The sequence below is a fragment of the Lepidochelys olivacea genome, assembly GCF_965140295.1.
Source record: "Lepidochelys olivacea isolate rLepOli2 genome assembly, chromosome: 9".
In the NCBI taxonomy this organism is placed as follows: domain Eukaryota; kingdom Metazoa; phylum Chordata; order Testudines; family Cheloniidae; genus Lepidochelys; species Lepidochelys olivacea.
Window position 1 is genome coordinate 42,473,662 of NC_140419.1, and position 26,092 is coordinate 42,499,753.

The 26,092-nt window shown below is 42.3% G+C and overlaps 1 protein-coding gene across 2 annotated transcripts in view; it reads left to right on the forward strand.

Moving 5' to 3' along the window:
• Positions 1 to 19,669: 19,669 nt before the first annotated feature.
• Positions 19,670 to 26,092, forward strand: part of CAB39 (calcium binding protein 39) — a 68,013-nt gene continuing 61,590 nt past the window's right edge. The window contains exons 1-2 of one of the 2 annotated variants that reach the window (XM_084640079.1): positions 19,670 to 20,092; positions 21,740 to 21,886. The gene's annotated coding sequence lies outside the window, so the exon portion shown is untranslated. The remainder of the gene's footprint in view (positions 20,093 to 21,739; positions 21,887 to 26,092) is intronic. The other variant, XM_084640078.1, reaches the window with a different exon arrangement.

Consider the following 26,092-nt stretch of genomic DNA (forward strand, 5'->3'; position numbering starts at 1 on the left):
CACAAGCGATAACCAATAATGTTCAATAAGCTCTAAAGATCCCTCCACACAGAGGCGCTTGGCAGTGTGTGTCCAAAAGCAGAGGAATTCTGTATAGCGACCATGGGCCAGATTTTCAGCTAGTGTAAATCAGTATAATTGTAGCTGTGCTGATTTATGGCATCTGAGGATGTGGCCCAGTGTATGTTTTGGGACAGCTGTTCATACTCCGGTAGAACAAAGTGCAATTTTAGAATGTATAACCTAACCTGGGGCCAGACTGTGATAGCTTCATTTGCACTGAACAGTACTGTACTCCATGCATAGTCCCCTTGAAATTAGTGAGGCATTTGTGGGAAAAGGTGCAACTAAATCGAGTAAGAGTCTCATAATTCATAACTGGGGGCTCTGGCTACTAAAGAAAGGGAACCTCACACCATTCAAAGGAGCAGTACTTTCAACATTAAGAAGGAGAAGCATCAGAAAGTCTTCTACTATGGTACTCCTGGAAATGCAATTCCCTGAAGATGAGGCTAGACAGACTAATAGCTCAGCACACCTATATTGCACTGTTTGATGGAAAGTAGCTGCTGTTTTACCAGATCCTTCAATTTCTTCAGTTCTCAGGATCCAAAGCCACTTAGCATCAGTTGGTTACACCAATTTCAGGAATGGACTCCGGTTAAAAATAATTGTAATACCTATGCATTTGTAGTATAATTTTCAGCTTTTAAAAATCCTGAAGTACTTGGGTGTGTGTGTGTGTGTGTGTGTGTGAGAGAGAGAGAGAGCGAGAGAGAGAGAGAGAGAATCACACGCCTACCACCCTCAGCCCTTCGGATTGAGGAACATCTGTCTTTGCTGACATTGCTCAACAGTGACCTGTCTAGCCAGTTGTATGGCAGAGCTCACAGGCCCTGGAGGAAGTCCTATCCCATCCTCCTCACCCAGAAAGATGGTGGTTGCAACATGGGGGTCTAGTGACTGAGTTAAAGTAAACACTTTGTAAGTGGAGTCATGGTGTGTTTTCCCAGTCAGGAGGTAGGGGGAAAGGCCATGTGAAGTGGTTGAGTGAACTGAAGAGACCCTTGTGTGCTAAGCACACAGAGTAAGAGAATATTGTATATTGGAGGTTTAGGGGGAGTATTTAAAGCACTTCTTGGATGTTTCTTCATATGGTAACACAGCATTTACTTATCCTAACTTGGCAGCTCTAAACCTTCTCACGCATCCCATGTGTGCACTATTGCCAGGTGCCATCTAGTAATGTACCTCACACATCCTGCAACTAATACTAATGGTTTTATACATTTAGCTTCACTTTTCCAGTGAGTCCTATGCACCTGTCCTATGACTCTACCTTCATCAGTGCAGCCAGGAGAATGTAATCAACATTCCCAAGGCCTTGGGCACATGCTAAATTTCCAATTCATTCTTGGTTTCTCAAGGTCTTGGGAAAATAGTTTCGGAGGATGAGTGATGCCTTTTAAAGTGTGTGAGTAAGACACTGTACAGATTATACATTATGTGAGACAAATGTATCCTGGCTTGGGCACATGCCAGTACTGTTTTCCTTTTTTAAATGTATGTGTGTGTGTGTGTTGGTGCACTGCCTGATCCCAGAAACAGAATACGTTGTCTGCATGAAATACGCGATGCATTGGTCATCATGAATTCTGTGTTTTGTGGGGGAGTGCCTCTAACTGCATACAGATGAAGGCCCTGTCCTCAGCCTCTCTACAGAGGATTCATCAGCTGTGCATAGAAGGGGGCCAGCAGTGCAATATGTTTAAAAAGCAGTGCAAATTAGAACCTTGTTTTTCCTCTTCTATAGAGCTTAGAATGGTGGAGCCCCAGAAAAACTAAAGAAATAGAAGTCCTTAGCTCATTTTCTCACAATTAACTTCAGTGGAATTACACCAGGAATTAATTTAGCCCAGTGTCTTTCCTGGAAAGAAACAAGGTGACCTTTGAAATCCAGATACAGATTGGATTGTACATAAAAGATCTCAACAATAGGTTCACATTCTGCTCTTCATAGTAGTTTTATGTCCATATTTTATGGATGGAAGAAAGGTAAAAGCACAAAGTTTGACATACTGGAACTTCATACCCATCTGCTTTTGTTGTGTTATACAAATACTGTCTGGCTTTTAGTTATTTCTCTCTCTTCGTGCCTCCCAATATGCTTCCAGTTTATTTATTTTTAAAATTTGCTCACTTCTCCCAAATTTAGCTGCAAGACTTGTCATCACGTTGCATGGAGGAGGGGGGCGAGGGGGAATTAAAATTGCTAAATTCTCTGCTGATACTTACAGAGCAGAGTTTAATGAAGTCCCAACCCTTCAGGGCATCATGATGCTGACTTGAGGGAATTACACATAACTTCTTAGGATGGCATAAAGTGATGATGAGATGGTCTCAGGCTAATGGACAATTTGCACAACCTTTTCAAAGACTGTCTGAAAAGGAAAAAGATTTAGAGAGTTTATTTATTTATTTTTATAAAAGCTTCATTATAAAAAAGTTATTAAAAACCCTTAATGTAAAGGATTTTCCCCCAGCTTATTTTTAAAATTCGAAATTCTGATCCTGTCTGGCCGGATTCTATGGATAATTGGAAGATGCCTCTTCCATTAAGAGCTGAGAGAGCTCCCAACACATGTTTGAACCCTCCAAAGAGACTGCCAGCAAAACTAGCCAAGATCAGATTGGCATTCTTTGCATTTCTAAGGCCAAGCACATGCACAAACCCATACGCTTTCACATGTGTACATGTCCAAAATTTTCTAAATTTAGACTTCTCAAATCAGATTGTCTCGTAATTAGGTGGCCTGATTTCCAGAAGTGCTGCGGGTTACGTTGATGGTGTACACATAGAAAAGCTAGACAAAAATAATAAAAACACTTTTGCTGGAAGGTTGCAATGTAACGCTACTTTATTTCTTAGAATCCTGAACAATAACACACAGTAAACAGAGAGATAAAGCTGCTCTTTCCTAATATAGAGAGGCACAATTCACTCCCCTTTACTATAGGCTGCATGGCTGCAGCCTGACTTTTGCTAGGCCCAGCTTGCATGTTTCCTTATAGAGTGGCCACTGCCATATCCCCAGAATATCGCACATTCCTGTACTTCTGGGAATGGGTCGGCCTGCCTCTGCCGCTGTGATCTCACATGCATGGTGTATGCGAGGTCACACTGGTGGAGATGGAGCAGTGCGCCCTTCAAAATGGCATTCCCTGTTCATACTACGTCCAGTTTTGACTCAGTACCAGACAAGGGACAAAACCATAGAAAAATATTAAAACCGGATGAATGGCTTAAAACCAGATGAATGGCCAGTCTACCAGGGAGCCCCCTACCCTGCAAGTGGACTGAGGGGAGAAAAAAACTCCTGAAATTTAAAGTGATGGTTTACAGTTGTAACACATATGTTGTTACACCATACTGAACTGAATTCACTGGGAGCAGCTGAAGGTTCAACACTTTTCAAAAACAGGCCGTTTATTTATGTGCCTAAATTTGAAGTTAGGGGGTGATCTTTATACATTTAAAAAAAGAAAAGAGCCCAAGTGCAATTTGTTCTTTTTCCTTGGTAGTTTTCTTTAACAATAGCAACAAGAGAAAATCAGGGGTGCAAAAAAATTGTGAAGAGGCCTTAAAATAGGTCATCCCTACAATTTTTTTGCTGCATTCCCCAATATTTTGAAAATGTTTCAAAGAAAAGCTTTTGGGTTCCCCCTCTTCCCCCTTCCAAAGACCCAGTCGTCCCAAAGTTACAACTAGCGGGCTGCTGGCCTTTTAACTCAGCCATGCAGACAGAGTATTGTTATCAAATGGGTGTGGATTTCAAAGCTTAATTAGAACGATTTAAATAGGAAAATTATAAAGCTCAAGCAGTTCCTATTTTCCTTATTTATTTTTTAATGAACAAAAAAAGTTAATGCCACATCTGCATTATAGTGTAAACGTAGAGCTCAGATGACAGGAAATAAAAAAGACTAGAGTTCTTATAGTTGTATTAACTCTTGTCTACTACGTATACTGGGTTTAATTCTTCTTTCATTTAGTCCAATTATATTGGTGTAATGACACTGAAGTAAATGGACTCACTCTTGATTTAGGGCCTACTTTTGACAGGAACCTCAACCTCAACCATTTTGCAGCCTCAGTTCTGCAGGTTCAGATAAATGTAGGTGCACTTTTGTGCAAACAGAAATCATTGATAAACTTCATTTGCACCTGTAAAATATGTGTGAATGCAAAGCGTGAGGCTGCTTCTCAAAACAAGGCCTTTACACCAGTGTAACTGACAGCAGAATTCAAACAGTCTAGCTAATGCCACCAAGATGTGCACATAAAACCAAAGGAACTACATTACATTCCCTTTGTACCCTTGTCCTCCTTTGAGCCCCATTCCCACCCCATTTTTGGTTGCTATCATGCGTATTGTGCTATATGATATTTAGATTGTAAACTCTATGTAGGGTAGAGGCCAGGGCAAAAATTTCAAAAGAACTGAAGGGGCAGATTTTGAAAACAGTGTTTAGGTGCCCGAAAATGCAGACAGGCCTCTAGAAGGATTTTCAAAAGTGCCTAGGCACCTAGCTCCCCCTGAAATCAAGTTAGCTATGTGCATATATGCTTTGTTGAATCAAGACCTCAGTCATTTGATCAAATAGCCATTTCTTTTGAGCATTTGACCAAATCAGCAAACCTTTCAGGCAGTGCTTAATTTGTAATGAAAGAGGTGCCGAGGCGCAAGCGATTTTTTTACTTTCATAACGGATGTGGCAAATCCAGTGTTGCCGAGGCTATGAACTGCGAAGCCTAAAGGTGCCAGGGCTCAGCTTTTATGCCTTTGGTCAAAAGACAAGGCATTTAATCTCATGCCTAAATTTTGTTCCCTTAACAAATCAACCAAAGGAATAAATAAATTAGACTTAATTGCATTCTGTCAAACAGCAGGGAACATCTATCAGCCAGTAATTGCGGGTGTTGTGAGGTTTTGTTCACACTGACATTCCACTGTCTTTACAAAGATATGGAAGTTCCACAGACTCTCTCATGGCGTTTGCATATTTCTTCACATGTTCTTTCATCATGCTTTCGCTCCTACCATGGCCAATGGCAATGTAAGATCTACTGACGTGCATTTTCAGAGCTGAAAAGGTACATTGGCTCATCATCTCATTTCTGCTTTTTAATGAGCTTTTCTACAATCTTTTCAGTATGACGAAGCCACATTTGCAATATACATTTCAGTCAGCTTTCAAGAACATGACCAATCAGCCTTAACTCTGCATTGCCTGGATTTTCAAATTTAAAGTTTCACTGATATCTTATGCAAGAAAAACCCTTCTTAGTTTTTATTGTTAAGAAGAAATGATAAAGAGAGAGAATAAAGGGGAAAAATTACAAGTAACTGAAAATAAAAATTAAAAATGAGGTGTTCTCTCCTAAAGTATGGTAAAAGAACTTCAGCATGACCAGCACAAAGCCTGTTCACCACTTAAGACCTATTTTGAGAGTTTGCCCCAGACTAGAGAGGGGCAAAATTTTTGACAAGTAGATTTTTTTTGTTGAAAAATTATTATTTTTTTTTTTGGTGCTTCAAAACTATTTGTGAATTCAGGTTGCATTTGATGATGAGAAAAATTGATTTTTAAAAGTAAAAATGTTTCATTTAAAACATCTTACTTTGACTTTTTGATTCTGAAAAAGTGTTTCAAATTCAAATTTGGCCAGTTAATGATTTTCACCCCAAGTTTTTCCATTTGACCAAAAAAAAAAAAAATGGAAAAAATTGATTTTGGTTCAAAGTAAACTGGATTTTTGGGGCATTTTTCAGTTTGGTCTCCAAAGTGAAAAACTCCTTATTCATTCAGCTCTAGCATAGACCTTTTGCTTGGCCCTCTGTGCTTGGGTGAATTTTGTGATGAGTTTTCTGATCAGACTTAGTTCCTTTTCCGCTTGCATGTTCCAACTTGTAAGTAATTAAAAAATGTTTCTTCTTTTGGTGTATTAACTTGTGTTCATATTTGACATTTCAGTTCTTGTACAGTTCATTTTTAAATGTACCTTTGAATTCCATGATGGACCTACCGAGATTGCAAGCACTCAGACATGTTGCATGATCAGCAGAAACTAACTGCTTCTCAAATATGTGCTCTGCTTACACACAGGAAATCCAGTCATATGGTTCATGGCCAGTAATGTTGACTTTACTTCATCTTATCGGCTATGTGTACACAGGAGAACTGAAAAGGATCATTGTGACATCTCTTGATTGATATAAATGGGTATATATTCATACTGAGGGATTTGATCAAAACAAAACTTTCTACACAATGCCAAAATATTATGCAGATGTTTAAACAGCAATGAAAATAAAAGCCAGATTCCAATGTAATGAACATATTTTCTAACTCTTTCATCAGTATTAATGGTTCCATTACGTCCCTGCATATTTTGCACTTTTGGGATCTGGAGATATGTATGCTTTGACCATTTGATTGAATTAATGGTGCAACACTTAATTATTTTGCCTTCTGTTGCCCAGAAACTGTATTCTGATAAGAGGGTTTAAAGAGTGTTATTTTTCAAAGAGAGTTCCATTATTTCATGCCTAAGGATTTGATAGAGAACTCTTCTAATTTTCAGTATAATAGATTCTCACGGAAATGGGTTCTACACTAATTTTTTTTAAAAGCCATTTTCTACAATATTATAAGGTTCATTAAAATGGCAAGTGCCACTAGGATGAAAAACTGTTCTTGTTGCTTTGCAGTGAATTAATTTATAACAGAATTTCAGCTATAATTCTGTTACCAGTTACTTTTCTTTTGTTGGCCAGTTTTATGTGCTGCGTGTACTTCCAACAGTATTTCAATTTTATTTAATTCTGATTTGAAATCTAAAGTAGAATGGAATAAGTTATAGTATTCCAGGGAGCAAGGTTTTCCTCTTACTGGCAACAATGATGTTTATTTATGTTGTTATACTGTAAATAGTTGTTTTCCCCTTTCCAATGAATGGAAAGATAGCATGAAGTGTGACAATAGAGGTGTCTTTAAGAAAAAATTCCCTGGCTGGTGCTGACATTGAAAAGAAATAAGAATAACCTCAGCAGCAGCCTGGAGTACGAAAGGGAAGAATCAATCAGATTCATGACCACTTGCAGAGCCCTGGCAATTCTGTTTAGTTGTTTCAGTCAGGGCCTGATCCAAAGCCCAATGAAGACAATAGAAAGACTCCAAGCTTCTTTTTATTCCTGGTCAGATAGCAGAGGATCTTCAGCACCAGTGAAGAATTTCATAGTCCAAAAATTTTTCACCAAATTGTTTTCCCCTAGTATAGCCATCAGGAAATACCAGGGTGAATTTTGGTCTCTGTGTGATATTTATTTATTTATTTGTATTACTGTAGCATGTAGGATTCTTAGTTATGGACCATAGTGCTAGGTACTGAACAAACCCAGAATAAAAAGACAGTCACTGACCCAAATTGATTTCAGTAACTGAAGCTTGCTGGGGCTCATGCGTTTTTGAATTAAACTATAATATTGAATCTTATGATATTCTACTTGTGGCACCTTAGAGACTAACCAATTTATTTGAGCATGAGCTTTCGTGAGCTACAGCTCACTTCATCGGATGCATACTGTGGAAACTGCAGAAGACATTATATACACAGAGACCATGAAACAATACCTCCTCCCATCCCACTCTCCTGCTGGTAATAGCTTATCTAAAGTGATCATCAAGTTGGGCCATTTCCAGCACAAATCCAGGTTTTCTCACCCTCGCCCCCCTCCCCCCCACAAACTCACTCTCCTGCTGGTAATAGCCCATCCAAAGTGACCACTCTCTTTAAAATGTGTATGATAATCAAGGTGGGCCATTTCCAGCACAAATGCTTCATGTAAGAGAACACTTACTTCTAGAACCACAATTTACACTAGAAAAAGCAATAACCATTGCTACTCAGATTGAGTCAGCTACAGCTGAAGCCAAAATAATGAGCGTGGATACAGGAGACACAGTCCAGGCTGTGACTCCTTTGCAGAAAAGTTCGCTACCTCTGCAGACACACAATCGCAAGAGGAAAACTAATGAAAAACCACCAAATCAGCAAATTCAAAATACAGTAAAAACATGCTTTCGCTGTGGATCCCCACAACACCTTGCAAGCTACACAGGATGTCCGACAAAAGTAGCTCAGTGCAATCATTGCAAAAAGATTGGACATTTTGCTAAAGTATGTCGCAGTAGCCAGTTCAATTAACAGATGTTACTATGCTGAGCATGGACAAAATCACAACTGCACATATTCCAGAACAGATAAAGTGCACGGTAAATGTTTCCAACATACCCGCAGGCAAACCACACTCTATTCAGCTGATGTTGGACACTGGCTCAGCAGTATCTATACTACCTGATTCCATCTATCTGCAGTACTTTAAAGATGTGCCTCTTACTGAACCCAAGCTTCACTTGCTGTGCTATTTGAAAAACCATATTCCACTACATGGCTGCCTGCCAGTAATAGTTACTTTTGGTGATTGCTGTGTAACTGCAGAGTTCTACATTGTTAGTCTCTAAGGTGCCACAAGTCCTCCTTTTCTTTTTATTGTCCACAAAGGCACTCCTATCCTTGGCAGAGATTTATTGGCTACTTTAAATATCAGGGTAGTTAATGGACAAATTGCTCTTCCTCAGCAAAGCACTCTTGCAGTACACACACCAGTTTCAGCTGGGACCCAAAACCAGGTTGAGGAGAAACTCGGCTGTGCTTATTACAGAAGTTACAGCGCTTACCATTTTCAGTCAGGGAAGCTGTTTCAGAGGAACTTAGAAAACTTGTTCAAAAGGACATTATTGAAGAGATTGACCCCTCGGAATGGGTTTCACCTATAGTAGTGACGCAGAAGAAGGGTGGATGCATTCGCCTTTGTGTGGACTTAAGGGAGCCAAATAAAGCTATTGTGATTGACAGCCATCCTCTACCTCACATAGAAGAAGCATTTGCAGAACTCTGTGGAGCAAAGATGTTTTCTACTCTTGATTTGCAGAGCGCATACCACCAGGTTATGTTGCATGAAGATAGCAGAGACCTCACAGCATTTATTACATATGAGGGACTATTTCATTTTAAACATGTTCCATACAGGTCTCGCATCAGTCCCAAGTGCCTTCCAAAAAATGATGTCATTGATTCTGAAGAATCAACATGGAGTTCAGTGCTATCTGGATGATATTATTGTGTTTGGAAATACTTCTGAGGACCATGACAATAACCTGCAGTCTGTACTAAACTGCATCAGCACAGCAGGCCTCCAGCTCAATAGGTCCAAATACAAATTTAGGCAAACTTAACTCTCCTTTCTGGGGCATACAATTTCACAGGCTGGACTAAAACCTGATCCAGATCATATCCTGGCAATTTAAAATGCTCCTCCTCCAACAGATTTGCAAACCTTACGTTCCTTCGTGGGTCTTACCTCCTAGTATGCAAAATTCATTCCCAATTATGCTTCTGTCATTGAACCGTTACGGGAATTACTATGGGGAATTTCAACCTTAGTGTGGACAACAGATATACAAGCTAGTTTTGAAATGGTGAAAGACTTGATTGTACATAGTCCAGTACTTGCACTATTCAGTCCTGCATTGCCCACAATTGTAACTACTGATGCTTCCGATTATGGACTTGGGGCTGTTCTCACAAAACTGCATGAGGACAACACAGAGAGGACTGTTGCATTTGCTTCAAGGACACTAAGTAATGTTGAGAGAAAATATTCTACAGTCGAAAAAGCAGCACTTGCTTGTGTCTGGGCTACTGAAAAAATGGAGAACTTACCTGTGCGGCCGCATGTTCAAGTTGCGCACAAACCACAGCCCTTTGACGTTGCTCACCATGAAAGGACTGGGAAGAGCAGGATACCGTATTGCTCGATGGCCTGCAAGACTACTCTTTCAATTATGAACTGGAATATAAGCTTGGAAACCAAGATGTGGTCACTGATTGCCTTTCCTGCCTGCCTTTGCCTTCACCGGATGGTCCACCAGAGGATGAGGATGTAATGGTTGCACTTATTACAAGCACTCTTACTGCAGTTACAAGAGAACAATTTCAAGCTGCTTGTTCAGTGTGTCCAATTCAACAAAAACTATGGGATTTTCTGACCAAGAGATGGCCCAGTCACCCTAAAAACCTTGACCCAGTTTTGCTGCCTTATTTTAGACTTCGGGATTAACTTTCTTTGTTTGATGGCTGTGTGCTATGAGGTACACACCGGCACCCTGTACCAGAAGAATTACAGTCAAAACTCATACACCTGGCACACAATACTCATCAAGGAATTGTCCAAACCAAACAACAACTACGGGATCTGTATTGGTGGCCAGGGATGGATTCTCAAACTGAAGCACTCATAAAATTCTGTGTCACTTGCCAAATGCATGATAAGACAGCAGTGACATGTACCCCTCCATTACAGCCTGTTTCTCTTCCTGAATCTGCATGGGGAAAAGTGGCAATTGACATTGTAGGACCCCTTGATACTGCTCCAATTGACTGTCGTTATGCCATCACTTTAATAGACTATTTCAGTAAATGGCCTGAGGTAGCGTTTACATTGCAAATCTCTTCTGGTACAGTAATTAAGTTCCTCTCTTCAGTTTTTAGCAGGGAAGGTAACCCCAAAGAACTGGTTTCAGATAATGGTAGTCAATTTACTTCCTTAGAGTTTGAAACTTTTCTAGCACAGAGGAACATTTTACACGGAAGGTCATCCCTATATTACCGTCAAGCCAATGGGGAAATCGAACAGTTTAACAGAAGTTTGAAAGAGTTTGCAAATGGCTAAACTGGAAGGGTGATTGTGGATATCCTTCACTACTGATTTCTTGCAAGCATACCGGGCTACATGACATGCCACAACGCAAAGATCACCTGCAGAGTTACTGCATGGGAAACAGATGAATACTAAACTGAACATTGCTGGATTGTTAAAGGCACTACCTGATGCCCCAGATTAGGATGATGTGAGAAAAAGAGTTGAACAGAACCAAGCAAAGTCTAAGGCTTTCACAGACAAGCGATGGGGTGCTAAGGAACCAAAGTTTGAGTGTGGTTCCTTCGTTAGAATACAAAAACCTGGAATTTTACGCAAAGGGGACCATAAATTCACAGCTCCTCTTAAAATCATAGAGAAGGGACCTTACACCTATCAACTTTCTGATAAGCAGGTATGGAATGCTTCTTATCTTGCACCTGCCTATGCACCAAAAGGAGATTATGCCAACACCCAGTCTGCATTGGATGACTTCACCGTAGTACCAACACAACAAGACATTGCTCTGGAACCGGGGCTTGAGAGACGGCCTGTCAGACCCAGACGACCACCTGTCTGGACTAGAGACTATGTTATGTAGTATCTCCAGTGTTTTCAGTGAAATATTTCTGCCAACAGTATAGTGTCTTGTTTCATATTTGTTCCTGTGGTTAGAACAATAATGTTTATTTTAATTGGGAGAGTTTCTTAAGAGAGGAGGGAATGTGGTGTTTAGATGTTGCTTGTAATTATTAGAATTACACTGGCTGCTGGGAGTCTGAAAGGACAGGAAACAGGAAGGAGGGGGAGGAGTTGAGAGGCTGGGAGAGAGCTACAGAGGGTGCAGCAGCAGCTTGGTAAAGAGGTTTCCACTTTGAAAATAAAGTCCTTTTGAAGCTTGTTAGTACCTTGCCTGGTTGGTACAACAGATTCCTACTAAGGAGCTTGATTACACAAACTGCACTCATGGTGGTGAACATTTACTCATGCAGATAGTTTCATTAATGTCATGGGGATTATTCACATGAATAAAGTTTACAAAGCTGAGCCCCAAATGTAGGAACCTGCAGTGCTAGAACCTGGGACCAGGGGACCTGCTGATCTCTACATCACCCTAGGAGGCTTGTGTTGGGTTTCTGTGGAAGGACATTGTGAGGCTGGGCTTGGCAGGAAATACTTCTCACAAGGAGCTGAGTGGCAGCTCCTTGAAGCCCACTGATTGGCTGGCTCCAGTATTTAAGCCAGGAAGCCATGATGGGGAGCTGTCTGAGCAACAGTGTAGACTGTCTGCCTCTGCTTCAGCCCTTGTATGTATGCAATCACAGAATCTGGCGTCTGACCCTGCCTGATGCCTAACTCTTGGTTTGCCCTCTGACCTTCTGGTACCTGACTCGTCCTCTGACCACCCTCGTCCCAGTCCTGACACCAAGGCATGAAAATAATACAGGAATAGGGCCACACAGGCAGAAATAAATACATTAAACCGGCCACCCTACCTTCAATGGTCCCTTACGATATGTGCTAACTGCTTGTGCTAAACAATCTGTTCCACCTTGTATTTTGCTGTGATGCTGGGAGTACCTTTCCCAGACCTGAAGAAGAGCTTTGTGTGGCTGGATAGATTGTCTCTCTCACCAACAGAAGTTGGCCCCAAAAAAGATATTACCTCACCCACCTTGTTTCTCCAAAACCACATGGCTGACTATAGAACAACAAGATAAACCAATGAGCCAGATGATCAAATTCATTTAGGATTTGATTTTGCATTGTGGTAAGGGGAGATGGCACCAAGCTGAGAGGTTCCAAGTGGTGATATTCATATCACCTGCATAAAACCAAAGTAATTAGGCTTTATGTGGGTGTAGGACAGGGAGAGAAATCCATCCATCCATAATCATTTCAACAGGAGTTCTGCTTCAGTAAGGACATCTGAATCAGGCCCATAGTTTGTAGCTGTTCGGGATGGAATCAAAACACTGTGTTTAATCACAGAATGATTCTGAGATGAATCAAAGAATTTTGGCTCCTTAGTCCTCATTTATACCCTATGTTATAACTAAATAAAACAATTCGCAAGAGCAGAATGAAACAAAAGATAAATATTACCTGGGTAAAATGAAGGCCGTGGTGCTGCCTTGTGCCTGTCTCTAATACTTATTTCTTAGTACTATGTATATTATCTGTTTAAACTTGAATGTTTTAGCATAATTATAAGCTAGCAAGTTTAAATCAAACATACACGCCCTTTCCACTTATGATTTGAAAGCAATTACTTCCATCTCACAAGTAGGGCATACAAACTGCTAGCATGGAGCCACAGCTTTAGTTCTGTGACATATGGGGCTGGAAAAGCTTTGCAGACTGTCTCTAAAGTGAAGCCGTGCTGGCCACAATGTCACTGTTCTGCTTCTCATCACCCCATTTGTTGGATTCTCTTGTGTATGGAAGCGGAAAAAACAAAGTGAATTACGTGCTTGTCTGCTCTTTGCTTCAGCTTTATTTCCACTATGACATTCATACTAAACTCACCACTGATGATCCAGTCCTGAGAGGTGCCCAGTATACTCAGCACCTACTGAAGTGAGAGGGAACAACCTCACAGGTGGCACCCAGCACCTGACAGGATCTGACCCTTCCATTTGAAATGGAGCTCAGGCTATGGTGCAGGAAAGCATCTCTAGCCAGGACATGTGCTTAACTTTAAAGTAAATGGGATTAAAACATTAAGCACGTGCTAAAGTGCTGTCCTAAATAGGGATGATCTGAACTGTTTTCCTGAATCAGAGGCAGAATGCATGACTCTTCAATCAGGTTGATCCTCAAGTAGGATGAAACACGTGGAAAAGACTGCTTTGCCAAGCACCTCACACATATTGTATGAGATCTTTCAACATCAAAACCAGTGTCAGAAATCTCTTGTCTTAATTAGCTCAGTTAATAGGAAACACCATTGCTGCTGTTGAGAAAGCCGAAGGGAGGTTGAAATAGTTACTTATCTTTATTTTCCCACTTCTTGACCCACATTAATGTTTTCCTCGGTGTCAATTTCCATTGTTAAGAATACTTTTTTTATTTCTCTCAACATATACCAATAAAACCCAGGGAAATTTAACATTGGGAATCAATGAAGAGAATGAGGGTTTGAGGAATGAAGAGAGGTAGGTGGTCAAAAGAAAAGATTGTATCCAAATAATACATAAAGGGATCAGAGCATAAATAACTATTTAAGGGTTCAAAAGATACAACTCTGACTGTGAAATAATAGAGTTGGTAGACAGATAGAGGTACAGTTAGAACACAAGTGATAGCAAACAGAACTGAAAATATAACATGAGTAGAATGTAGTAGAATACAATGGCTCATCAGACCCTCAGCTGGTGTCAGACAGCAAAACTCCACTGAACCCATTCAATGAATGGATAGATTTGTCTCAGAACTTTTGATTATTTACCAAGCAGTGCTACGGGCAGAATTATGGTTGTTCAGATTGCTATAATTCTGCATTTCCATTCTTGCCAATGTTTGTGGGGTATTATCTTAAGTGGACCCTGATTTTGAGGGCCAGATTCTTTCCTTCACCAAGATTTATGTGGTGGAGAGAAGAGGGGAGAGCTACCAGAGATCTGACTATGGTGTCTTGATTCTCAAGGGGGCTATGCAAATACAGCAGATGTGGAGATTATGTCAGCATGCTAACATGTAATTTTCATGAACTTTTGTTGGGGTTTCCCTGAGAACTTTTCCATTTGGTTCCCCAAGAGCTCAGCTTGACTCTGTAGTGGACTGTTAAACTGTATTATAGTGTTCAGCCACTAGGTGACACTGTGTGAAAAATACTTTATTGGAACAAACCTCAGACATACCTGGCAGAGCATTAAAGGATCTGCTGTGTATAAGCAAGCTCTGTAGCCAGTCCCTATTTGGTACAGGAAAAGCACATGGTGTCATGAGAAAACAAAGAATAGAAATAGAAGGGAAACAGCAACAAAGGTTGCAAACAGAAGAAACAAAGCAACAAAGGCTGCAGGATCTCATCAACATGTCACTCTTCAATGCCCCAGCGAACTTCAGATTTGACAAAGCTTCACAGTGGATAGACTGGAATAATATTTTGTAAGATTTCACATTGCTTCTAAGCTCCCCAAGAAAACTGACATTATACAGAGACCTCCTTTAATTTATGGTATGGGGAAAGCAAGCAGAACATATCTTTAAATTCTTTGACTTTACTGAAGACAGTCACAAAGGTGACTATGAAAGGGTTCTGGCTATGTTTAATGCATACTTTATATTACAGAGAAATGTGGTTTATGAAAGAGCATGTTTTCACCAAAGAATTCAAAAACCAGGGGGAAATGTTGATTGATTGATAAGAGCTTTGCATATGTTGGCTGAAAAGTGTATTGTCACCCTCAGTGCAGGTCCAACTGTGGTAATAATCCCAATGTAGGTAAGGCCCTTGGGGTTGTGACATTTTAACCACTATGTTATCCTGACTTGCATTGAACAGCATAAGGTGACTTCAGTGATTAAAATGCTGATGGCCAGCGGAACTGCACTTGTACCCAAGGTGGGAAATTTCAGTGAAAAAAAAAAGCTAGTTTAGACACAGCTCATATTTAAGAAGCAGAGATGAACCTGAACCAGCTCCCGAGCCGAACACCCAAGCACTTTGTGTATATGGCATGCATGTGTGATGCAGTTTGTGGGATGTGTATCAGTTAGGTTCTATACTTACTGATATGGCAACCTGTACTAGTGTAATCAAAAGGACAAGACAATTCTTCACCCTGTGACCTAGGTCTTATGCCATGTTCAACTGTCATCAACATCCCTTCCTGATCAGACAGCAGATTGCGAAGTAGTGTGATGCCATCACTGGCATCTCTCCTTTCCTCGTTATGATTATTACTTTTTATTACAGAAATGCCAAGTGGCTCCAATCATGGTCAGGATCCCCTTATGCTTGATCCTGTTCAAATGTAAACTAAGGCAGTCTCTATCTAGCCCAAAGAGCTTACAATCTAAAAATACGAGTGGGGTAGTTGGGATATAATCAGATATCAACTTTAGTTCACAGATAGAATTTTGTGTGGGTTAGGCATTCATTGCTTTTTGATGAAAAGTCTCTTATCATTATCATTCCTGATAATCTAAGGAAATATCTTTGTTACGTTTTCTTGTGTGGTTTGGACATTAAAATAGAAAGTCTCTTTCTTTTTTTTCCAGATTCTTCTTTCAAGGCTTGAACTCCACTTGGTCTGTCTTTAGTCTCCACCTCTAGTTTGTGGTCATTGTTGATGCTACATTGGGTGAAAGTCTGCCTTAGCTTTGTACCGTTTCATGGTAGTGAAGTAATCTGTTAGTGTGATACTTCTGTATGGGGTTCTGTAGCCGTCCAGGTTGTTGTTTTTCAATTGTTCATCCCAGCGATTCATACATTGGGTGTTTTAGGTATTAGCTTAGAGCAGCATTTTCAAAACCTCTGAAAGCTGAACCCCTTTAGGAAAATTACTTGCTGCATGGGTCAGAAGGTTAGTGTTGCTGAATTCAAGGAGTGCTGATAAATAGGAGTGAATCAGGCTTTCAGTTGGATTTAATTTTTGATCCCTTAATGCATTACAGTGGAGGGTGTGTTAGCTGCATTGGGTGAGATGGCCCCAGGAGTTTAGTGGGATGATAGTGGAGTTTCTATGGGTTGAATAGGAGGAAATGCCACAGTTCTGCCCCTCCATTATTGCTGGAGTTTTGGGTACATGGAGTGTTTGTTTGCAGAACTCCAGATGTGAGATTTTATTCCAAATGTTAAAACTGGCTTTTATGTTTGGACCAGACTTCCCTCCCACGTAGCGGAATGGGATAACTTGAATAACTTTAGCAGTAGTTTAATTGGAGGATTGTATCTATCTAGTGGTATCTCTATCACTGACAATTTTCAAATCAAGATTGGATGTTTTGGTAAAAGATGTGCTCTAGCAATTATTTTGCGGAAGTTCTATGGCCTATGTTATACAGGTCAGACTAGATGATCACAATGGTATCTTCTGGCCTTGGAATCTATGGTTTATTTATGGCACAGAAGGTTCACAGAGCTTTTTCTTCAATCTGAATCTTCCTGATGCATTTATCTTGAGGCTCAGGTATGTATAATTTAGGTCATATTCCATTTCTATATCTCTGCAATAAGATTTTAGTGTTCAAGGGCGTTTTTTTAAAAATATCATGGTTTGGGGGTTTTCAGGCTTCACCTGAGGCCCATGTACTCTAACAGGTGTAAGTTCCTATCAAAATTATTGTATGTAAGTGATATGACCAGCTTATCAATATGCAGTATGCACTTTATCTCAAAGTAGTTTAGTGAGAATCCTGGGGTTGGAGAGTACTCCAAAAGGGTTGATACAGCAGGTTATTGATGTATGATAAGAGTCAACTGAGGTTAGATCTTTGTTTTACTCCCCTTTCTTGCCTGAAGATTTTGGTTTGTATGTTGTTTATTTTTACTGTGCATTCATGGATTAGTACATGGGTTCAAATAAATCAAATGTTTTCTCCCCAATTCCATTTTGTAGCAATCTAAAGGTAAGTCCTGGCTGCCAAATAAATTCAAAAGGTTTGTGGGATCTTTTTAAAAAAATCCATAAAGCAGGATGCTATCTTGCCCTGTGTTTTGTTTTTTATATGCTTGTTACCAAGAAACTATAAGGTAATGGTGTGGTTCACAGTTCATTTCTAAGACAGGAATCAAATTTTACTTTAATGGGTTACATTACTGCTGATCAGATAGTATATTATGGACATACTGAGGATGCTACAAAATAGTTTGCTGATGTTGCTACTAACCAGGACCACCCCAAAAGATGGAGGCGGGCAAAAGGGATAGTTTGCCCTGGGCTCTCCAACCCCTGTTCCTGCTGCTTCCCCTCCACCCCACCCCGGGCCTCCCTCCCCTCTGTGTTTTTGCACTTTTTTTTAAAAAAAGGGTGGGTGGCTTCTGTTTCAGATTTTGCATTAAGCGCCCCCAAACCTCTGTGAAGCCTTGCTATCTCTGTTGCACCTGTAGCTGTTTGGATTGGAGACTGGGGGGTGGGGCGGGGGGGAGATGGTGTGTGCTGTGGCTGGCAGGGGTAGGGGGGTGATGCTGTGGAGGGCATGGTGCTGTGGCAGTGAGGAGGGAAATGGGGGCATGGGGGTGGTGCTGTGGGGGGCAGGGGGTCATGGGGGGAATGAGTACTGGGGCATGGGTGTGAGGGGGCAATGTGTTCTGGGAGACATGGGGGTGGTGCTGTGGCTGTGGGGGGTAAGAGGAAGTGCTGTGGCTGTGGCATGGGGGTGGTGCTGTGTGCTGTGGCTTGGGAGAGCATGGGGGTGGTGCTGTGGCTATGGGGGAAATGGGTACAGAGTTGGGTTAGCGTGCGTTGTGGCTGCGGGGCATGGGAGTGGTGCTGGTGGGGTTAGTGTGTGTTGTGGCTGACGGGTATGGGGTTGCTGCTGGGGGGGTTAGTGTGAGTTGTGGCTGGGGGGTATGGGGCGGTGCTGTGGGGGATTAGTGTGTGCTGTGGCTGGGGGTGGTGCTTGGGGGTTAGTGTGTGTTGTGGCTGGGGGGTATGGGGTTGGCGCCAGGGGGCATGGGGGCAGTGCTGGGCGGCATTAGTGTGTGTTGGGGCCGGGGGGGCGGTGCTGGGGGGGGTTAGTGTGTGTTGGGGGTGGTGCTGGGGGTTAGTGTGTGTTGGGCCTGGGGGGGCGTGGGGGCGGTGCTGGGGTGTGTGGGGGCAGTGCTGGAGGGGGTTTAGTGTGTGTTGGGGCTGGGGTGTGTGGGGGCGGTGCTGGAGGGGGTTTAGTGTGTGTTGGGGCTGGGGGGCGGTGCTGGAGGGGGAGTTAGTGTGTGGTGGGGCCGGGGGAGGTGCTGGGGGGGGGTTAGTATGTGGTGGGGCCGGGGAGGCATGGGGGCAGTGCTGTGGGGGTGGGGGGTTAGTGTGTGTTGGGGCTGGAGGGCATGGGGGTGGTGCTGTGGGAGTTAGCGTGTGTTGTGGCTGGGGGGTATGGGGCGGTGCTGTGGGGGGGGGGTTAGTGTGTGTTGGGCCTGGAGGGGCGTGGGGGGGTGCAGTGGGGAGGCTAGTGTGTGTTCGGGCGTGGGGGCGGTGCTGTGGGGTGTTAGTGTGTGTTCGGCCTGGAGGGGCGTGGGGGCGGTGCTCTGGGGGGGTTAGTGTGTGTTGGGGCTGGGGGTGGTGCTGTGGGGGGGGTTAGTGTGTGTTGGGCCTGGACGGGCATGGGGGCGGTGCTGTGGGGGGGTTAGTGTGCGTTGGGCCTGGGGGGTATGGGGGCGGTTAGTGTGTGTTGGGCCTGGGGGGGCGTGGGGGCGGTGCAGGGGGGGTTAGTGTGCGTTGGGGCGAGGGTATCTGGGGGCGGTGCTGGGGGGGTGAGTGTGTGTTGGGGCGAGGTAATGTGGGGGCGGTGCTGGGGGGGTGAGTGTGTGTTGGGGCAGGGGGGCGTGGGGGCGGTGCTGGAGGGGGGATTAGTGGGTGGTGGGGCGTGGGGGCGGTGCTGCAGGGGGGGTTAGTGTGCGGTGGGGCCGGGGGGTGTGGGGGCGGTGCTGGGGGGGCGGTTAGTGTGGGGGGGGGCGAGGGTGTGTGGGGGCGGGGCTGTGGGGGGTTAGTGTGTGGTGGGGCCGGGGGGGCGGTGCTGGGGGGCGTGGTGTGGGGGGGTTAGTGTGTGGTGGGGGCGGGGCTGGGGGGCGTGGTGTGGTGGGGCCGGTGGGGGGGGGGGTTAGTGTGTGGTGGGGGCGGAGCTGGGGGGGTAGTTAGTCTCCTGTGCCTAGGGAAATTCGCGGGTCCAAGGGTCGCTCTGGGCGAGACGGGCAGGGCCGGGCCGGGCCGCTCCCAGCTGGGCGGGCAGGGCCCGTTCCGGTAGCCGCGGGCCGGGGCGAGCAGCCGCGGGGCGGGGAAGCTGGGAGCGGCCGCAGGAGCCCAGCGGGCGGTGGCGACGCTCATCCCGCCGCGCCGCCGGGGGCAGCAGAGCGGCCGAGGCCGGGAGCTGGGCGCAGGCCGCCGCCGCCGCAGCTGCAGGGCGGGGAAGGGCCGCTGCGCAGCGCAGCACCGCGGGGCGAGCGAGAGACCGTCAGGCAGCGCCTCGCGTCGTCCGCCTCCTCCAGAGCCGCCAGGGTGGGAGCGGGCAGAGCCGGAGACGCTACAGACCCGCCGCCCGGCCGCGGACCCGACCCCGAGAGGAGGGAGGCAGCTGCCGCCAGGCCCCGTCCGCGCAGCCGAGCGAAGGTACCGACACGCCGCCACCGCCTCTAGCTCCTCCGCCCCGGCTGGGCTCTGCCGCCGAGCGCGGGCCCGGCCCGGGAGAGGCGGCGGATTGGGGCTGTTGGAGGCCCTGAGGGCAGGACTGTCTGGCGCCTCTCCCCCACCCCTTAGGCCCCACGGAGCGGGGAGGCTGGTGTGGAGCCCTCCCCGGCTTAGGCCCCGTGGGGGTTTGGGGAAAGGGGGAGGCTCCTGTCGAGCTCTGCTCCTCCCCGCCCTAGGCCCCGTGGTGGGGCGAGGGGGAGGCTGGTGTGAAGGTCTCTGTGGTCTTTTCCTTCCTGAATATCTGAGTGAGGAACTTCCCCTGTGGGCAGAGCCAGGTGGTTTGGGCACGGGCTCTCCTCTCGCTTCCCCCAACTCCGCGTGGGTCCTCTCCTCTATAGGGACAGGCCCAGTGAGCCAGTTCCGTGTCTTCAGTTTGAGGACAAAAACTGGGGGGAGGGTCTCCATGCCTCACTAGCTGCTGCTGTCTTGGCTTGATGTTGACACGCATTGTTTCCTCTTCAGATCTGGGGTTTGAACAAACTTCCTGTTACAAAACCAGTGGAGACAAAAATCTGCTTGTCAGTGTCTTGTGAGAAAATGATCTGTCTTAATGAGACCAGGATATGCTTCACGTTTTTAGCTGCGGAGTATGAATTAATTAGGAGTATGAATTCTTGTCGAAATGAAGAGAAATTAGTGGTCTTGTTAGTGAGTTGATCTCCCAGCGCAGTAATGATGAGGAAAAAGAATAGTATAAGTGACTTTCACCTTTGCAAAAGTGCACCACACGGAGGCCCAGAGTATGCCAATATACAAAAGATAAATGAGGCCTTTCAGTAGTTGGGCTGTTCTAATATGTACAGCTAACAAGCTCAGTGCCTTTTTTTTTTTTTTTTTTTTAGTTGCTTTGTACTGAAATAGTAAATAGTGAGGCTGAGCTTGGGAATGCTGCAAGGGCAGGTGATAGGAAGGGGCAAAGCCCCCTTGCATCTTGACACATTTGGTAAAATTTTTTCCCTGATCTGATAGAACTGTTTGCTCCTTCCTGCTTGTGAAACTCTTAGTTGACTTCTTGGACACTGAGAAAATAAATGAAAAATTAACTGCCATGAAATGACAGCAAATTTCCATTAACAGTTTCAGTCAATACATTTAATTCTTACTTGCTTGTTTTATCACTTTGTAGTTGTATATCACTGTTATATGCTGCAGAATTGCTGTTTTGGTTAGCTTGCAAAGCTGATATTATTCAGTAAAATTTAGGGAAATGTGTGGTGGTTTTTTTTTTTAAGAGTTCATCCTCAAGTGGAATCCATGATTGAGCCTGATAATCACCTTTGCTTAGAATGCTCAGTCCCTTTCAAATTAACGGATTTGAATCTAGGACATTTCATTACAAATTTGTTTTAGTTTTTAGCAGTCATTAATGAGAGGTTTTTAGCTTTTACTGGTGATATAGCTCTGTGTAAATCTTGAATTGCTTTGTATGTGTGGATTGGTTTTAGGCCTATTCTGAAGAGGATGAATGGGCACTAATGTTGTTTATATTTAATTTGTATAGTGCCTTTCATCCTGAAGGTTCCCCAAATGCTTTACAAACTTAACAAATTGATATACAAACTGTAACAGGGACCACTTCATCCATCACTGAAATGGAGCCACTTCTGGGATGTAAAACGGCTACTGTTTAACAACGCACAGCAACACTGCACAACATTTTAGGATGGAACTGAAGAAGAATACTGTTTCCAAATGAAACCCCAGGGAGAATTTTAGGTAGGCAAACTAATTACCTAAGTTAGAATTTGGTTAGGACACCACAGTATTCATCTCTACTTCAGTTACATACTTTATTTATATCTTTATATTACAGGAGACTGACTTTTGTGTGTGTGTGTGTATGTGTGTATATGTATAAAAATATTCCGATGTGACACAGTTTCCAGCACTAGGTCCTGATCCTACATAGTCGTAGTAGGATTCTATGCAGGAATAACTCTGGGTATGAGAGTAACTTGGCAGGACTGAGCCTTTACTTTGCAAAGGGCTCCCCTAAAATCTAATGTGACCTAACATTTTTGTGAAAGGGAATTTTTTTCTCTAGTTTTGTCTAAGGGTACGTTTTTGCCTTTTTTAACTAATTTTTATTTCTATGAAAAAATGGTAACCTACTTGAAAATTTATTTAAAACCTGTATTTTACCTTAAGAAAATGACATGAATTAATTAGCACAGCCAGTGTAAGGGAAAAGATTAAACTGTGACTTGGCCACTTTTCAATTTCTTTAAGGCAAGAGACATATCTTTTAAAAAATAATTACGTAAAATGTGGATCTAAAAAGGAACTATTCCATTTACAACAAAATATGTGAAAATTATTATTATTTTTACTTGTCGTCAACTCCAGTGCAGGGTCCTATGTTTCCCTTACAGCAGTTTAGGGTATCATCAGGAAATGCATCTCTGTATAGTGTTTAGGTGTTTATGAGGTCCTAAACTGTTACAGAGGAAATGCAATATTCTGAGCTATTCACAGCCAAAAATATTCTTGAGTTCACTTTTAAATACAGAGAGTTTCTCATTTAACAGATGGGTTCAAAACAATGTATATTTTCATTATAATACATAGTGATGCGTATTTATGCATGGCTTTTCTAGTTAAAGGGGTTAAACAAAATAATATTGTGTAAATTAGAATAAGCAAAATAGTTATTTGTATCAGAAGTACCATTTGACAGTTTATTCAGTCTTCCTGTGTAATGGTACAAAACTTATCTGATCTTTAAAAATAAAAATCACAAAAAGATGTCCACAGCCCTACTTGAGCTTGTAAGATTGTCTGTCATTGACTTGCTATTGTAAGAGAATTGTTTGTTACATTTAGTTCAGCAATAGTCTTGTGACATGAGAAGTAATTGAGCCTGTCAGCCAGCACATAGTTGTTTTAAGATTTTTTTGTGAATTATACTGTAATCTTGTTGGTTGCATTATGATAGTTTAGGATTTCTCTCATAGAAGATAAGTACCCCAGCATAAGATGAGATTGTATTTTATCTTAAATTTCTGGTAACATTATAAACTAGGCACAGACAACGGTGTATTCCCAATGGGGTGTAAATATGTCAAGAAAACTCCACCTCTTGGAATTCCGTGATTGCTATTGTAAAATGTTTATTCAGGAGGGGAATGACACTGATCTTTCACATTGTCATCAAAGTTATTCTGTAGCTTCTCATTAGGTAACTGGTGCTAGTCAAACTAGACCTTAGTTTTATGGTGCTGTGTATTGTGCGCTGTCTGTTTGGTTCTTCAAGTTCTTTTTGAAGGCTAGAATTACTAGGCTGTAACCCCTCCCCACAGTTCATTCTGGATCATGAGAGTTTTTGGGGGTGGGGGAGGAGAAAGAGATGACTATTTATGTATAATAGAATTAGATGCAGAGCTGAATAACTTATGTTTTAAACATATTGAGAGCAAAACTTTTATTTAGGATCCTCTCTTTAAAACTTAGTAATCACTGTAGTACACTTCTGGGTTTCATAAATTGTAGGTAAATTTAGAGAATTTTCTGCCATAAGTAGAATTCTGGTAATGACATTTTAATGTGATTAAGGTTAAAAGAGTGATTATGTGATTGAACATATTTATTCTGAGGGTCTTTTCCAAGACTTCTCTGCTGTTTCTACAAACAAAAATAAGGTTTTATCATTGTCTGCACTACAGCATTTATAGTAATAGTTGTAGAGAAGCCAATAACATTGTCAGCTGTGCTCAGATTCCAAAACTTTTATTTTGCATGGTATATGTACAAAGGAGAATCACATCTTGACTTTCAAATATAAAGTAGTTAAAAAAAATCTTGCAAATGTCTATAAGGAAATTGCAAAATGAATATGGACCATGTGATGTCATGTTTAATCACACTTCTCAGTAATTTACATTTTAATACCAGATATAATAGCAATCCTGACTACGGGATTTGCTATCCAGGAGTGAAAGCTTGGTTTGATTTTAGTGTGGGTGTCCTTTGTATCTAACTTGAATCCATAAAAAACCCTAATTTTCCCCTGCTGTATTATCTTCCACCATACATTGCTGTGGCTAAAACATATATATGCATGCAAAGCTTGATATTTTTCTTAGATGCTCCAGAGCATGCACTATTTGAGTAAGAGAATTATTTTTGCAAATTACCTATTTGGTTAGGCACCTAACTCTCTGTGCACAATATTATGACTTTTTCTTTACATGTTTTAATTGCCCCCACTCTCTCTTCAAACCTCATAGTAACACTTACGTTGTACCTATTGCATAGTAAGAGTTGTCTGTATGTTAATGAAACTAGGTTCTACTCTAATAGGAAGGAGGAGAGCATAATAAGAAACACACCAAAAATAAAGGTGAGTAAGGTGATGCAGTATTGGCTTGCCTTAACAACCTTGGCCAATTGTTTAAAAAATGGGTGCGTAAAGTTAGCTTGCTAAATCTATATATAGATACCTAAATAAATGGCCTAAATTTAAAAAGTTACTGAGAATCCAGTAACTTAAATTGGAGTCATTTGAGTTGGGTCCCTTTGTATCTAAACAAATTTGCACTCGTTATATTACCTCATAATGAAATAATGTATTAACTTATCACTTATTCAAATACCTTCTATAAAAAGATGAATTTAGGAATGAACCAAACAGGAAGCAGATTCACATTCAGTGTGTACAGGAATAACCATGTTCATTCCTCAGAAATGATTGTGACTTTTTTTTTTTAAAGAAACATCAATTCAGGAAGTAAGTTTCTTATTTTAAATAACTACTTTAACCTTCATTCAGACTCCATAGTTTTGAGTGTTTTAGCTAGTACCCTATGTGTTCACAGAGCATTATAAAAGTGTCCTGAGCTATAGATTTTAAACATGTAAAAAAGTCTGTGTTTTTTGGATATAATTCAAACTTAGTGCCCTCTTGAAAACCTGTAAAAAGGGGAATGACAATTTTTTGGGGGAAATAGCTAACACTAGCTCACCTGTTCATGTAATGGTAACGTTATAATGCTTCCAATAAAATGTCAGCTTTGATGGTGAGTTATTTTTAAAAGCACATTGTGTTATGCTGTTTTTCCCCCCATAAAAGTCTCTGCTGAAAAGTTTAATTTAGCATTTTTAGCTGTTTCGGAAAACTGAAAAGTTTTAATTGATGCAAAGATATTTAAACATATCAGTTGAGAGCAGTGGAACTCTGGGAACACAGTAGTAAGATATTTTTCTAAGTGTAAAAAACCTACCTTTTTTGGCTAGATTGAATTCTTGAATTCTTAAAATCTTAAAATGTGTTTGAGTGCATATTTTTTTTACGTGTTCTGTACACAAATTACTCCATATGTGAAATAAAGTGTAACTTTAGTGCTTTTGGTTACCGCCCTGTTGTATATCACTTTTTATCAGCATTGCTAACAAATACTACAGTAGTTCATTTTGTTATTAAAGGAAGTGTGACTAGCAGTTTGTTAGTTAACTAATGGAAAAGCAGATTTCAAACTCGTAATAAAGGAGCGCAGTTAGGAAAGAGTAGAACGGAGACTCAGTAAAGGGCTTAAAATGTCTACTTTTCCGGTGTGTTGAGAGGATGAATATTTGTGGGGGAATAATACATTTATTTCCATACAAGTTCATCCAGTTTCACGTCTTCACAGATTCGACATTGGTGAGGCCTCATCTGGAGTACTGTGTCCAGTTTTGGGCCCCACACTTCAAGAAGGATGTGGATAAATTGGAGAGAGACCAGCGAAGGGCAACAAAAATGATTAGGGGACTGGAACACATGAGTTATGAGGAGAGGCTGAGGGAGCTGGGATTGTTTAGCCTGCAGAAGAGAAGAATGAGGGGGGATTTGATAGCTGCTTTCAACTACCTGAAAGGGGGTTCCAAAGAGGATGGCTCTAGACTGTTCTCAGTGGTAGCAGATGACAGAACGAGGAGTAATGGTCT